Source organism: Ptychodera flava, chromosome 16, assembly GCF_041260155.1.
Source record: "Ptychodera flava strain L36383 chromosome 16, AS_Pfla_20210202, whole genome shotgun sequence".
Taxonomy (NCBI): domain Eukaryota; kingdom Metazoa; phylum Hemichordata; class Enteropneusta; family Ptychoderidae; genus Ptychodera; species Ptychodera flava.
Genome location: NC_091943.1, coordinates 11287501 through 11293687, shown reverse-complemented (window position 1 = coordinate 11293687; position 6187 = coordinate 11287501). Strand labels below are relative to the sequence as shown.

The 6187-nt window shown below is 35.0% G+C and overlaps 1 protein-coding gene across 3 annotated transcripts in view; it reads right to left on the bottom strand.

The window, feature by feature from the left end:
• Positions 1–457: 457 nt before the first annotated feature.
• The window catches only part of LOC139152816 (uncharacterized), a 20354-nt gene continuing 14624 nt past the window's right edge, over positions 458–6187 (bottom strand). The window contains exons 2-4 of one of the 3 annotated variants that reach the window (XR_011556722.1): positions 4842–4964; positions 3421–3589; positions 458–1258 (exon numbers count right to left, since the gene is read on the bottom strand). The gene's annotated coding sequence lies outside the window, so the exon portion shown is untranslated. The remainder of the gene's footprint in view (positions 1259–3420; positions 3590–4841; positions 4965–6187) is intronic. The other 2 variants (XR_011556721.1, XR_011556723.1) reach the window with 2 other exon arrangements.

Here is a 6187-nt window from a genome sequence, read left to right as displayed (position 1 = left end):
GACAAAAAACCAACAAAATTGCTGGAAAATACAAATATCCAAAATTTGAACTTCAGTTATCCTTAAGAACCTGCAACTGAACTAGCAGTTCCTGAAAAGAAGATGAATGTTGATGGAACACAGAGGATGGAGGACTGAGGACAATCCACTTATATTAATAAAGCTCTGTGTCATTGACAGCAGGCTAAAATCTCACTTATGAAGCAGTCTGTAAGAAGTGTTGTGCTTTAGGAGCAAAATTAGTGTGAAAGGAAGATATTGTATAGCACTGATTCTCGATTCTCACTACATGAAAGATGAAACACACATGCAAAGAAAATATCTGTAAAGGCATTTTTCCATCAAAAGTCACAATACTCAACATCGTCAAACTCTAAGGTGATGTTGAACTTGTTAACCCATAATGCAACTAACATTATGACACCCCCTGAAAAAGAACTCACGAAAGATGATACAGTTCAAATTGGTAAATAGGTGCTTTAATTGAAATATATAGAGACCTCTTGCATGTGATAAAAAGAAATATGTTTGAATGAAATCTTATTTGAAATTCACAATGTTTGTGCTTGCAATTCAGTGAGAAGACACAAAATCACTAACAAAGTATTGCTGTTTTTCTGTATTGCCCTTTGCATGATAAAAAGTTAAATTGATAGCAGGCCATCACATTGACATTTCAGATCTTATCACATTTGAAGAAAATTACTGGACATACGTGGGTCATGGTGCACTTTCCTCAGTTCACACCTGCCAAAGTAATATTTCCAGACATAAAAATAATAATGGCTGGCAAATTTTGATAATATCAGAAAGAAAGTAACATTGCATATATGTATGCTCAAATACATTGTCCTTGTGTCTAGGGATTAAAAAGCTACTTAAGTTTGTGAGAATTACATCATCCTATCAATTTTACTCCTTTGTACATGTATGTATCATTTACATGAAGATGCAATCCACATGGGGGTTGGACTAATCATACCAGTGTGATAATTAATATGATCCTGCATTTGCATTGCCTAGGAGTAGTCTATGTGAAATTGTAGTCTCCTGTAAATGTTTGCTTTCCTAATGCTATGGCTCAGCTTTTAACATGGCATTTCAGTTATTTCCAGTCCCTGTTGTACAAAACTTTTCCCTGCACTAGGTATTTTTCAGCTTCAGACTTTGTTACTGTGACAAAAAGTGCCTGTCAATGGCTTCTTCCTCAGCCTCAGTCAGTGGTACTTTTCATCCATGAATGTAGCATGCTTCCTTCCTATGGAAAGGTAAGAAATGAGAAATTGAACAATTTAAAAATTAGAGACATGAGGACACTGAACTTTGATCATTGTTTTAACTCTTTATTACATGCTCAGGATGTCAGTTTGTTTAATCCTCTTTCTCCCAGGTGGTATTTATTTCTATGGTTTGTCTATGGAGCCTGGTAGAAAGATGATTATATGGATTCAAGATACTGCCATGCATCAAAATTAGTGTTGTTCAATGATAGCCTACACTTGAGTATTAGCCCCTCACATTGTCTAATATTCTATCTACACCCCATGATAATTCCTTCCTAAGCCCTCCCAAGTAAAATCCATGGCATGACTCTTACAAAGGAACCAGTTTTAAAGATCCCATTCAAAGCAAACAATCACACAGATATACCTTGTTAAAGCGAAGAAATCTGTGGTACTGTCTCAGATTTTGAAGCACTGGGGTTGAATGGAGGGAGATCACTTGCTTAACTGACATAGTTTCTATGGAATTTAACTTGAATAATGCAATACAGTATACATACAAACTACATTTAGCATCCACTACATCCTAACTGAAAGGCCACTTTGAGACTGGTTTGATTAGCTGTAATACATAAACTACACATTTGTATAGACATCACAAAAACACACATCATTAGACAGTCTAATTTAAGTTTAAAACAGTACAGTACACCTGTTACTTTTCTGATTTAAAAAAAAATATTTTGTTTTTGTACCAACTTAACTATCTTTTCTTCTCCCTTGAAATATGTCAAGTTTTCACCTAATCAAAGTGCACTGTGAATTTTGGTGTGGACTAAAATTAATTTGCTAACAATCACAATTTAATATATGATATATGCTGTCTTCACAAGTTGAACACTGGACATGCAACGTGCTTTTCGCAACAGAAGAAGACAGTGCAGTTCGTACAATTGAGAATAAAATTAATAATAAAATCATCAAAACTTACAGCTACTGTTCTGAGGGAACATCAAACACAGTGTCTGAGAGTTGTTCTGAATAGATAGGTTGCAGTCAACTAGGATTGTATAGTTTGTTTTGAAAAATGGTCAATATAAAAATGGTTTCACTGAATTTCCCTGGATACCACAGAATCTGGTTTTGATGATATGAATATATGCAACCTACATGTATTTATACACATATCTAATGGAACTCGGATGTGACAGGATCAGTCTCAGACATGGTGGAGATCTTTTCACAAAAGCAGTTTATACCTCACTTAAAAGGGAAGAAAGGACAGGATAAAGGTCAAGAAGAGGTATTACTGCAGAAAACTTGGGAAGGAGAATAAAATTCCACAGTTTAATATTATCATTACTTCAACGTCAGTGCCACATCCAAGCTGCCATGAGTGAGAGGAACAAAGAAACCCTATCAATGATAATTCATCCCTCACAGTACTGTAGATTTCCCATAATTTATTGCGATTTGTATCCTCGGAGATACTTGAGTGAAGTCTACTATATCTCCCATGTGTAGACAAATTCACAGACTATCTATCAAAATTTTGAAAACGTACTTTTATGCACACCATTCTTCTCAATTCTCATTTTAAATAATTTGGAAAATTATGCATAATTGAGAAAGGAGATAGCATTTTTGTGAAATTTGCCAGAGATTGTCCTCAGCCATACAGAATAATGTGATGGAAAGTAGGGAGACTAGTTGCACCTGTTTTATGAAACAAAAGGATATTGATTTTTTGCAATGGAAATGACAAAAGAAGTTTGCATGCTAAGATTTCTGAGAGAATGACTCCTTCAGTTTGTCATAACTTGCTGCCTAAAAAGTATGGCATTTGTAGTACCCGCAGAATGTGACTTTTATGGTTGTTTAGTGGTTATTTTCAAAATTTCACTGAAATATCTAAACGTACTTTTACTAGATATTATTTAAAAATTATTCTGATGCTACACACTAGTGCTTACATGCAGAACTAAAAAAGTTTTTAGAAATTTTAAATTACCTTCAAGGATACAAATCAAAGAGTATTGTGGGTAATTTATTGTACTGTGTCCCTCTAGTGTGCATAAATGAGGTCTATATCTAGAAACATACTGACAGGCTGTAGGCCCTAATGACTGCAAGTTACTAAAATAATTTCCCCTTAACTTAAGAATTAAAGGAAATTATTTAATTTCAGGTAACTCACAACTTAACAGGCAAACACATGTACATGTACTGTGTTGTCCTTACAACCACTCAGTACACTGGCAAGGCGTCAGTATATCATTAACAATTCACTGACCAGTTTTGGCTTCTCTTTCTCATTTTCAGAAGAACATGGCGCTTTCTTTTCCTTTGGATCTTTTCCCTTGAAGCTAAGCAAAAACAAAGCATACATCATGTATAAATCATTTATCAAAACTAAATATTTTTACCTGCAGTCATGTAACTGAATATTCATCTTAGAAATGCAGAATGTCTGTATTTGACATTGCAGAAGAAGAGGTATTAAACTTATGAGCACTACTCAATCATGATTTGGGAACACCTGCCAGACAGTATCACTTTCCCACCTGCAGAGTCAGTAAAAAGCAGTATTGAGCCATAACTATATGTATTTTCAACCACTTGGCTTTATATGTTGTAACAGCTTTAGTCTGAAAATCATGTGTACAGTATCTCTGTCTTCAGGGACCTTCAAATCTTCAAGTCTATGTTAAAATGCAATCTATGGGACATGTTTTGCTTCACAAGTTTTACTACCTTTTAGGTAAAAAAACAATTAACAAGGAGAATATTCCCAAATCATGATAATGGAAAAAGAAGGCTAAAAATGAGAAACTTTTAAAAACAAAGTAACTTTCATTCTCATATTTTCAAATGACTAAACGGGAGACTTGATCTACTTACAATGCCAAATATCCTTCAGTTAAAACACTCTAGACTTTGATGAAGCCTGATCTTCCAGTCTATCAATTTCATGTTCTGTGAGCACCATGCCCCCAAGAAATTTGCAAGATGCAAGAACAAGAGCATGTGCAGCATTCTGAGACAGTTGATGAATCCCAAGGCACCGGGAAAAAGTTTATTTACCAAACATGCACACGCTATCATGTTTGCAATTTTTCTTGGCAATTGATAGTTTCAGGTACATGTATATGGCACGTACAGCCCCTGATATTTTAGGAGGGAGGTTGATGCAGTTGGTCTATATTAATAAGTTTGATGATGAGAAACCAACTTCATTTTTGGCCTAAAAGATTGAAAAGCAAACAAAGTGATACTTTGGAATGAAATTTATGTACAGTATACATGTAGTTCATCATGTGAGTGTTTGATTTTGATGACATCTTGTTTATCTTTCTTTGAAGTGATCGGATTGGTTGATATGCAAATGAGCCATTGGTTATTTGAGTCCACAACTGCAGAAGTGCCTTTGCTCAAATACGACAAAAATTAGGAAGTAACAACAACAAATGCATAAAATGGTCATATTTATTCCTATATGTACACACATACTGTTGCCCAGTATTTGTACCATGATCACATGACTTCTAGGTGCATGATACCATCTAAGTCTATCTGGCATATATTTATACTGCATTAGGAAAATTATTCATAACTTACAATTATCACTTTTATGATCAACATCCTTGGGACAGAAATTCATGACAGCGACCTCAGGACTGGGATCCATGGTAGTGTCCTAGGACAGGTATCCATGACAACATCTTCACCCAACTCCTATAGCTTTAAAAGAACAAATCACATACACACCGCAGTGAGTTCAAAATGAAAGCTAATGACTCTGAGTCTTTATCACCACTTCTACAACCTTGGCACTTTTTCCCCCCATGATTCAAAATAAATCAAGTTGATGAAGCCCTAAACTGCAACTTCTGTCACTAATTTAGCTACTGGACCCCATTAAAAGAGTATAAAATTGTATTTTATAATCACAGTTCTCCACAGGCCCATTAAATGTGGCAGAGTGCTGGAATTACCCACTAACAAAACATGTAACAAAATACTGTATAAGACATGTAAGGCCACTTTGGGATGTGACTCTTTTTTCAACTCTGTATTTTTGTGGTAGTTTTAAGGATTAAACCTTTCAGTATTTATCATTGTCAATACTCTTACGAAGTGTTTCAACTTCAAAGGACATTTTTTTCTAGAAAACTGATCGGCTTTATGCTACATGTAACTTCACTTGATACACAGTGAAGTTCCATGTAGTTACAAAGTTGTTATTCTCGATTGCTTTTTGAGAGTGTATTTATCATGTGATCATCATGTCTACTGTGTAGAGTCACTGTGACATATTGAGGAAAGTTGTGACAGGTACTTAAATTTTATGCAAATAGTATGCTAATATTGTTATGCTAAAATATGGAAATGAGGCAGCACAATTTTTCAATCCAATCGTGGAGACCATTGATGTTGCAATTTGCAAGATTTATTATATTACTATGTAAACAGAATTGCTATTCCCCAATATGTCAGAGAATTTGCCATCTTGATGTTAAGAAGTGGACAGTTTCATTTGATTTGTGAATACAAGCTTTGGGGAGGGCAGAATTTGAGAAAAAAAAGGATCGGAGTGTCTCCTTGAATCTCATGCATACCAATCAACCCCCGACCCATTGCTCATAATTACTGAAGTCTCCCTTAGTTTAGTTTGGTACAAGAAACATAGCTTTTGATTGTTATTGGGAATTGAAACATGCCATGAGCGTTAACACACTGAAATCTTGAAAATGTTTTGATAGTACAGCATGCCAGGAAATAAAGATTGTTTATGCTTCCATGTTGATTTATTCTCAGCAAAGTCAGACACGCATCTGAATTAAATTCTGAGTGCATTGCAAACCATAAGACATGGGAACTTGGTACATGATTATGGAATGTGAAACATAAATTAGGCTTACCCCTTCAGCATGGCTGACTTTCTGATTAATTTTTTTCCCAAA